Source organism: Physeter macrocephalus, chromosome 15, assembly GCF_002837175.3.
Source record: "Physeter macrocephalus isolate SW-GA chromosome 15, ASM283717v5, whole genome shotgun sequence".
NCBI classification, from domain to species: Eukaryota; Metazoa; Chordata; class Mammalia; order Artiodactyla; family Physeteridae; genus Physeter; species Physeter macrocephalus.
In genome coordinates, this window is record NC_041228.1 from 18,966,795 (window position 1) to 18,977,823 (window position 11,029).

The window sequence follows — 11,029 nt, forward strand, 5'->3', positions numbered from 1 at the left end:
GATGTACACTTAGTGAAGATTGTCTTCTCCAAGTTCTCTAGTGGATACTGCTTAATAACTATCTAGAAAAGACTGAAAGCCACAAAACCTGTGGGATGCTTTACTATTCCCTTGGAAAAGTTAGGCAATTAAAGGCTTACATCGTTTGTGGGAAACATGACTGATGGTTCAAATGAACTTATTACACGTTATTTCATTTGAGTTTATAGAGTGCATATTTTTCTCCAAAATGCCAGACTCATTAATGCAAATGTGAGAGTGCTAGCACTCTAAGGGAACTTCACAAGTAAAATGGGCAACAACCCAGTACCTCAGGGGGTAGTTATGAGTATTGAATGAGATAATGTGTGTAAGATTATTTGGAATGGAAATCAATCTAATTAGAACTGGAGCTACTCCATTAAGATGCTGGAGTACAAATTGGACCTAAGAAAGAGTCAAAGTCTCCTCCCTTAACAATTCTAGGGTCATTGTTTCCACAAAGGGTGAGGTTAAAGCCATGCTGAAAGGAGACATACCATTTTTCATGATATCAGAATACACCTGTTTTTTTTTTTTTTTTTTTTGGTTTTGATTTGTTTTGTTTTTGAGGCAAAATCAGTCCTTGCCCACAAGGTACTCTCCTTTTTCAGGTAAATTCATGAGGACATCAGTGGAACCCCTTGATGACGAAGATGAAACTCAGAACATTCATTTTTTGCCTCATTCACAGGTCTCTGATCCCGCCCTGTCCTCATAAGTCAAAAAGGAAAAAGTAGAGAAGAACCTCCGTTAGCCTCAGGCTAATATCTCAGGCACTTGAGTTTGTCAAAGCTAAATAGAGATGGAGGGACTTTACTGGGAAGGGGTAGAATTAGCTGAGAGATCAGATTGGACATTGGAGTAGAGGATTTGAGAGAGCTGTGAAAAAATAAAAAAGAGAATGCTAAGGAAATATAGAGAATTCATTTGGAGCACACTTCTTTCAGGAATTTTCTTTGCTAGTGAGGCGCAAAGGAATGCATAAGTTGGACAAAGTTCATCTTTACTCCTATTACCCTGTACTGTTGTTTTGAGATCTACCCTACCTATCCCTTTATGTGCTCCCTTAATAGTCCAGTAGATATTTAGCATGAGGAAGAGAGGTAAGGTGGCTCTCAGGAAAGAGAAGGTATTAAGTCTCCCACTCACCTTGTGGACCCTTGTGGTGATATAACTGGGAGAACAGATTTCTACTATCCTATCCCTTACCCCACTGTAGATGACCAAATAAAGCTATTACAATTATTGGGATGATGGCAGCAGGTCAGAGACCCAGAGTCTGGAAATAGCAGCAGAACAGTTCCTACCAGGCTGGAGAGAAAATAAAATTGAATTATGGACCCTCCATAAGCTAGCAATGAATATCTTCTGTGGTAGAAAAGAAGGATCTTGCAGTGTGAGTTTCGTAAGTGCTCAGAAAATGTTAGATGAGTTATTTCTCACATAATGAGGTACCATGTCTTCATGGAATTAAATTTGGAGATTCCAGACATCAAAATTGTGGGGTGTTTTGCATATCACCTTCATGAGAATACCCTTATGTACTCTGCTTACTTAGTAACTATTGTCTTGTTAAGTTGAATCAGGACTGAGAGAGGCATTGTCCATGGAACCCTTCACCTTCTTATCACCACAAAGAATACATACAACAGGGGTTACATTCAAAAACTTTTGAAAAATGAAAAGACAACCTATGGAATAGGAGAAAATAATTGCAAATGATGTGACTGACAAGGGCTTAATTTCCAAAATGTACAAACAGCTCATACAGCTCAATATCAAGAAAAACAAACAACCCAATCAAAAAATGGGCAGAAGATCTAAATAGACATTTCTTCAAAGAAGACATACAGATAGACAATAGGCATATGAAAAGATGCTCAACATCACTAATTATTAGAGAAATGCAAATCAAAACTACATTGAGGTATCACCTCACACCAGTCAGAATGGCCATCATCAAGAAGTCTACAAACAATAAATGCTGGAGAGGGTGTGGAGCAAAGGGAACCCTCCTACACTGCTGGTGGGGATATAAATGGATACAGCCACTATGGAGAACAGTATAGAGGTTCCTTAAAAAACTAAAAATAGAGTTACCATGTGATCCAGCAATCCTGCTCCTGGGCATATATCCAAAAAGGATGAAAACTTTAATTTGAAAAGATACATGCACCCCAATGTTCATAGCAGCACAATTTACAATAGCCAAGACACGGAAGCAAGTTAAGTGTCCATCGACAGATGAATGATTAAAGAAGATGTGGTATATACCTATAATGGAATTAGCCATAAAAAAGAATGAAGTAATGCCATTTGCAACAACATGGATGGACTTAGAGATTATCATACTAAGTGAAGTAACTCAAACAAAGACAAATATCACATATCACTTATATGCGGAATCTTAAACAATGATAAAAATGAACTTGTTTACAAAACAGAAACAGACTCACAGACATAGAAAATAAACTTATGGCTACCAAAGGGGAAGGTGGGGGGGAAGGATAAATTAGGAGTTGGGGTTAACAGATACACACTACTATACATAAAATAGAAAAACAACAATGTCCTACTGTGTAGCACAGGGAAATATATTCAATATCTTGTAATAACCTATAATGAAAAAGAATCTATATCTGTATCTATATATCTGACTCACTCTGCTGTACACCAGAAACTAACATAACATTGTAAATCAACTATACTTCAATAAAAAATATCTGATATCATCTTCTGCAAAACACAGAAACATATCCAAACCCAAGATAACAGTCTTATCTGCCAGTGGTCATTTATTCTTTTAGCTAAATGACTCATATTGCTTCATCATTTTTACATATGGTCAAAGTTTTAAAAACTTAGCTATAATATTTCCTCCTCAGTTTGCAGCACACTGAAGCTTTATAGGAAAGTGTCTACACGGTGACAAACATTGACTTTTCCTGCTCATTGCTCTATCAGTCATCCAGAGGGTTGAATCTAGTATGCCAAATGGGCTTTTTCAAATGTCAAGCATCTGGATGAGGAAAAATTTGAATTTATATTCAAATGTCTTAAAGTGTAGACAGCTAATGACCCCTATTAGTAATTTATTTCAAATGGGGATTTGGAATTTACCTACTACTTTTACACACATTTTCCCCCCTAGAGTTGAAGAGAGTACTACACTCCTTAAGCCATTGTGGGCTTAATCCTGCATGAAACTGGGGGTCTGGTGACAAAGAAAGACCTATAATGTACAATGGTATTAGAGTGATTTGTTATTCAGGCAAGGACAAAGAAAATAAACAATGTCAATTAAAATTGTGCTGGTTTTATGTCTAACCGTTGAATTTTAAGTCTAACTATACAATTCATATACTTTTGATGGACAGCTTGGGAGACAGAGAGCCAACCTAGCTGGCCAGGCTCACAAAGATGAAAGGGGAAAGTTTAGAGAGAGTACGGCTGGAGAACGTACATCATAAACTGGGCCAGGTTAAGGCTAGGAACAAGAATCAATAGAAGCAATGCAGACTGAGGCATAGAATTAATAGGAGGGTTGCTGAGAACCAGGGAAGGGAGCGTGGAGCAATTGCTGTGGACAGGTGTGAACTCTGGACAAATTCCTGAGATGATAATTAATGGACCTTTCCAGACTTTTAGCATAAATTTTGCAAAGGTAAAACTTTTACTTAAAGGGTCGGGGAATGATAATCATAAAGTGCCAGTTCTCATTTGTTTGTTTATCTACTCATCAATTAATACCTTTATCTAACCATTTAATATCCCTCCATCTAATGATCCTTCCATTCTTTTATCATTTTATCCTTTTATTTTTATATGGCATTTACTGAGTACCCATTTTGTGAGAAATTACTGTTTAACACTTTGTAAAGGAGCGAAGAGAGTTGAACACAGCCCATAAGGTATTATCTATGACCTGTAATAATGGCTGTGATAATTTCAGGTTGATGGATAAAGGGTCTTTCTTAGTTGTGCTCATATAGACATTTCTCCTACGTTTGCTTTCCACCTACTAAACTTGATAAGGGCAGTGCAACTGTTTAACCTAGAAAAGAGGGCATCAGTGGGCACACAGAGCAAATGTTACAGCTCAGTGTCATCCTAGTGGACCAATGGACTGGGGAGTGCCTGCAATTTCCAAAAATCTTTGAAGAAAAGAAAGCAAGAAATTGACAAGTTGGAGAGAGAGAGTCAAGAAGAGGGCAAATTGAAATCTTGGAAACAAAGTAACACCTTTAATACTACTTCGGGTGGTTCCTCCCGAGCTGTGATGTATCAACTATCTTTTAAATCTGAATCATGTAACTAGACGTTTAATCTGAAATAGCCAAGAACATGTAAACAGGCTTTTATTATGTAGAAGTCACAAATCCTAAGTAATTTAACATTTGACCAAATGCCTATGAAAGGTCTAGATAACCAATAAAAGGACATTTGCTCTGGGCTTAATGGTCATATAAAAAATGTTACATACACCTAGCTAACCAGGGCGGGGATGAGGGGTCTTGGCTGTTACTGTTTTTGCAGAGACTGTAGAGTTCAGGGAACACCGGAGTCACACAATGCCATTTCTCCCCTCAGAAAACAACAAGGTACATTCTCTGGATATTTTCAAAGCTATTCATCAAAGACGAGAAAGACACAGAACTAAAAGAGAAGTAGAAAAATCAGCGGCAGAAAAAAATTTGGGGCAATTTACGAGATTCGAGGGTCTTGTAAATCCACATTTAAGTTATATAGGATTGAAGGGATGTGTACATCAATACAAAGTGTTGGGAGAAAAATATGCCCACTAAAAGTCAGGGCTTTGTGTTTTTAAGGAAAGTCATAGAAAATAATACTTGAACTTTACTTTTGTTCCAAGGTTGAACAATCTATACTGCATTAACCATTCCAGTGTGGTATGAAGTTCAACACTTTTGTTTAAGAATCTGTGTTCAATATTGTAAGAATTTATCTGTATGACCAACCTAATAGGACAAAAGGTGTGTGGTCAGGCCTTAGACAATCTCAAGCTTTGATGAAATAAAAGTATTAATTAATTAATACATTTTTCTTGGATAAATAATATAGGTTAATTTTTTTAAATGTTAGTAGGCTGTATACATTGAATGGTCATTAACTAGTTAGTAACTTGGGTCATAAACAAATTGTTTAAACGAATCGACCCATTTCAAAAAATGTTCTGACCAATTCAGTGAATCTGTCTACAAATCTTTGCATTTATAGATACACCTTGGTATCTTATTTCAACCCGACAAATCAAGTGGTCCCATAAAAAAGTCAAATTCTTTGATTGGTAGGATATAGTTTTAATAGCTGGTTTCCTGTTTGATTTTTTTTTTTAATCTCTCTACCACGTTGGGGGATGTATAGATACAGTTTTAATTAATATCTTCATTGCTTATTTCATCACCACAGTGCCTAGAGAGACCAGAATAAATCTAAAGGCTATGGTGGTTATTTTCCAATCCAGAAAAACATAATTGCTTCTATTGCAATGAGTTCAACCTTTAGAATGTTCATTATAATAAAAGAGAAAAGGAGGAGGAAGGGCACTGAGGCTCTTGGGAAATGATGGTAAGTGATGCTACAAGGAGTCTGGTCTCTACATCCAGGTGCCCCTGAGTTTGAATCCTTACCAGTCTCATCTGTAAAATAGGGTAACATTGCTCATCTTTTAGGGTTGTTGTGAGGAAAAATAAGGTTATAAAGATGAAATTTATGAGTGCATGGCACATGGTACATACTCCGTAAGTATCAAGTTGGATGGGACCACAGGAGCTGCTGAATTCAACATCCTCCCGTTGTGGGCATAGAAGTCCAGAAGCCAAGCAATGAGTACATACTTGGTTTTCTGACTCCAAGTTCAGTGTTTTCCAATATGTTCTGCTGCTATATTTTTGTCTTGGTTGAAGAGGCATGGTGGGGATTGGATAAAGCTTAGTAGATAGCATCTTGTAGTGGTATCTTGAATGATAGACAAGATTTCAAAAGGTGAAGCCAATGGGAGGAGGACATTCCAGGTACATAATATAGCAACAAGAAGGGTATGGACACGATAGAACTTGAGCCATTCTGCCCAAGAGAAAAAGAGCACCCCATGATCCCTCTGAATAAACCAATGAACGTAGGCTTGGGGGCTAAATCATTCTCTTAGTGAATGAGGACTCACAGGGAGACCTCTGAAACCCCTACCTCTCTATGTACTTCTGAAATCTTCCAGGCATATGTTTAGTTTGGCACAAAAGACTCCTCTTTTTCACGGTCACTGCAAAGGGACCTCTGTATGTAGCTCATCTTCAGATGAGATATTGACATCTAAGGTGGTTTCAGATGAGGAGCTGGCTTACATAAGAACAGAGGTCTGAACTGTTTCTGACTCAGGTACAGGGAGCTTATTTTCTCTGGATCTTCTTTGGGATTTAGGGGGTCCCCAAAAGTGGGGCTGAGCTAGGGAGTCCCCTCCCATGAGAACAGTTAAAATAGTGAGCAGAAGAGGAAAGGCTAAAAAGGGTAAATAGTTTAGTCTGAGGAATCGAGGTCTAAGGAAAAACTCAAACAACCCACCAGACTATAAGCTTCATGAGGGTAAGGACTATATTTGTCTTGTTCATTGTTTTGTTCCCAGTGACTGCACATGGCTTGGAATATGGTAGGTGATCAGTACGTATGTGTTGAATTCCTTAATTAATGAATGCACAAAAGAAACAACACTTGCCTTAATCTCAGTGACTGGTGAGAAGCTCAGGACCATGTTCCTAACAGCTCTTGGTCCCAGAGTTGTTACCCAAAGCCAATGATTTTGCTTGGCAGAGAACTGCATGTATTCGCAATGCCTCCTCTTAGGGAAATTCCTTACGAGATCATCAGCGTCCAGAACACAAATCCTTCAGGGTTTAGTAGCAGCTGATTCAACCATTTGACTTTCTTGAGGATCAACTACTTGCTTCTCCAATATAAGTACACATAACCCAGGATACAGACAGTAAGGCAGAGAGATTAAATGCACAAGTTCTAGATGCAGAATGTGAGGATTTGGATCCAGGCTTTACTACATAATAGATTTCTGATACTGTGCAAGCTCTTTGTCTTCCTACAGCTTTGTTTTCCTCATCTGTAATTTTGAAATATAATAGTACCGACCACAGAGGTTTTTTATATGGACTGAAGTGAATGAGGCAAACTCTGTAAAACACTTTGCATGTTGCCTGGTACCTAATAAGCTTGATAAATGTTAGTTCTTTCTCTTCTCCACCATCTTCTCCTTCTTTATCTTCTTCCTAAATGTTAAATATTCTAAAAGAAACATTTAATAACATTTTTGTACGTCTGAAAGTGGGACATTTGTACTTATAACTGACGGTGTGTCCTAGGTCAACTGGAAGAATTTTTTATTTCTTTTTGATGTATACATTAATAGTACCTCTTGCGATTGATGGCTCCTAAAATGAGATAGAATTTGGAATTGTACTTATTACTGCTAATCTGACTATGTGAAGTATGCAAGGAAATATGATAGGCTTCAGTGTAAACACCATTCTGGAGCATCAATTTTGCTTGAATATTTAGGTGGGAAAAGTTGAATAAGTTAGCCAATTAGACATTTTAAATGTTATTTTTATACTTAAACAAACATGGATGGATTAAAAAGAAGTCAAGGTTTACCTGAATTTTTAAGAGAAAAATGTGGCATGCCATAGAAACTTTGGCTTGGAACACTAGATTTCTGCTATAGTTGTTTATTATGCTCTGCTGTTTAGAGTAAGGTGATGGAAAAGTTTGAGAAGCACGGTGTGAAGCAGTGGCAAGAAAACCAAACAACGTCCCTGCCCTCATGGAGCTTAGAATCTAATGGGAGAAAAACATGAAAACAAATAACAGATGTAGGGTATTTTAGCATTTATGATAGAATTACTACAAGGAGCATTTAGGCACAAAGGAGGGAGTGGCCAGTTCTGTTAGGGGCTTAAGGGTGCAATTGAGAAGATTTCTTAGAGAAGGTGACCTTGAGGTATATTTTTGAATGAGGATATGGAGTTTGGAGAGAAGACAGGGCACACTCAACTGGACCCTTGTCGTTTTTATCCTTTTTCCTGGGCACTGAGATGCTCTGTAGTATTGGGGAAGATTCTCACTGCTGAACTTGCAGAGGAACTAGAACTTGCATGTACTGGGATCTTCTCTGGCAAGGTCTTCCAAGGATCTTGTGGGTGGCCTTGCTTTAGCAGGACAAATTTGGGTCAGCGTGGAACATATTGATCTTTATTTAACCCAAGCTAAGAACTTTATAACCTCTTCCAGACTTCTGAATCTATGCTACAAACAGATCTTGCTTCTCTGATTTTGCTAATAAATATAAGTCCAAGCAACATCCTCTTCTCGGATTATAAAGCATTTATTTCCAAGCACCTTCCAGCCCAACAGTACTGGTGGGCTGTTCATTCTGTGAAACTCTGCCATTTGCATGGAACTGCATATTCTTTTGTAGAGCTTCCTGGGTTGAAATTCAGACCTTCATTTTCTTGTCCTAAAGAGAAAGACACATATCATTTAGGAAGAATTGTACAGCATTGCCATCCTTACGCTTTGCACCTTCTGATTATCCCCGGAACAGCTGGCTTAATGTAGCAGTAATTCACAGTCCTCAGCAGGTTGGCTGCAGAGAATTCTTCATTATTCAGAGTTCAGCAAGTGCCAGCAGTGTTATTGAAGTGGTAATTGAATTGGGTGAACCCTCTGTGGTCAAGACAGCATAGCACTGCCTGCAAGAACCATGCGGTGTGGTTAAGATGAATATACTTCCAACAAAAATGAATCTTCAAACTAAGCTCGATAGCACAGGGCCAAAAGGACATACTGTTTTGATGATTTGACTTGTCATGTTGAGCATTTTGGAGTGAAACCCGTTCAGAAGCATGACAACGTGTACCTACAAGGAAGACCCTGGGAGAGAAGTCTAATACTGCCCGGAAATCTCCAGCAAAAGCTTTACTGATAATCTCATCAAGCACAGATAGGCATGTGACAAATTTATTTCCTTGCTTAAAAATGTCCTTGCTGCATTGTTGAATTGAATCCTTGTGTGGTAAAAGAAAAGAAAAATCCTCCAATAATTTTCAGTGAAGCGTGCCTTATCACTAAAAAGCAATTAAGTGCTTTCAAAATTTCACATTCACAGAATGATCTCAACAATCTCACTACTTTGCAATGCAGTTTCTAAAAGAGAACATTTATAGTTTGGGAAAACAGTACAAAAATGAAAACTGTTGGAATTGTTTTGGTTGCTGAAAATATACTTGGCCTCAGTGGCTGCGGTGCTGTAGAAAAGAAGGAACTTTGGCTCTGAGCTCAGGCAGATTCTGAGTTTGAATCCCAACTCCTTCATTTACTGTGTCCTTAATAGGTCATTAACTTCTTTTAGTCACTTTGTCTTTTCCTGTAAAAATGAGGTCAGTAATGTCTGCCTCTGAACATGACATGCAAAGAATAAGGGGCAGTGTTTGTCTTTACTGGATACTTATCATATTAACAGCTGTCATTTGCCGGCCTACTAGGTGCCTGGCATGGTCAAGTGCTTATGAACATGTATAATGTTACAACATATGTAGTTGATACTTAGGGTGACCAGCTCATCCCAGTTTGCCTGGGACTGTCCTGATTTTACAACTGAAAGTCCTGAGTCTCAGGGACCACTTCAGTCCAGGACAAACTAGGGTGATTGACTACTCTCTCAATATTATGGTTTCACTTACAGGTGTGGAAACTGAGGCTCCCAGGGTGTATCCAAATTTTTCAATATCCCACAGCTGGGAAAGAATAGGTCCCATATGCAACCCAGGTTTGGATAACTCCCAAGCCTGCACTGTCTGCAGCCCTAAACTCTGCTTGGTAAGTATAGCTTTCCTTGCTGTATTATTAGAACATTCTGGATTTAACAAATATTTGTAGATCAGATCACATTTTTTCAACTGGCTGAAATTATAATTTCAGGAATGCCTGTGTGTGTTTTTGCAGATGTTACAGAGTGGGGAGAACTCTAAGTGAGAGATAAAGGAAATCACAGTGATAGTGATACTGAAAAAGATAGTTTAAAAGCCTAACATCTATTTTGAAGAACATTTTATCTTTTGTCAATGCATAACTCATTGATTCATTCACTTATCCATCCATCCATCCACTCATTCAGTAGGTTTGCGTGAGGTCCTATTGTGTTCCAGGTACTGGGGCAGATACAAAGAAGGCTAAGGTACTGGCCTCAAGATGCTCAGAGTAATGGGATTGTTAAAGAATAATTGTAAAATAAATAATGATGAAAAATCTGAAAGAGAAATTAAGGAAACACTCCCATTTACCATTGCAACAAAAAGAATAAAATACCTAGGAATAAACCTACCTAAGGAGACAAAAGACATGTATGCAGAAAACTATAAGACACTGATAAAAGAAATTAAAGATGATACAAACAGATGGAGAGATATACCATGCTCCTGGATTGGAAGAATCAACATTGTGAAAATGACTATACTACCCAAAGCAATCTACAGGTTCAATGCACTCCCTATCAAACTTCAGACTATACTACAAAGCTACAGTAATCAAGACAGTATGGTACTGGCACGAAAACAGAAATATAGATCAATGGAACAGGATAGAAACCCCGAGATAAACCCACGTACATATGTTCACCTTATCTTTGATAAAGGAGGCAAGAAAATACAATGGAGAAAAGACCGCCTCTTCAATAAGTGGTGCTGGGAAAACTGGACAACTACATGTAAAAGAATGAAATTAGAACACTCCCTAACACCATACACAAAAATAAACTCAAAATGGTTTAAAGACCTAAATGTAAGGCCAGACACTATAAAACTCTTAGAGGAAAACATAGGCAGAACATTCTATGACATAAATCACAGCAAGGTCCTTTTTGACCCACCTCCTAGAGAAATGGAAATAAAAACAAAAATAAACAAATGGGACCTAATGAAACTTAAAA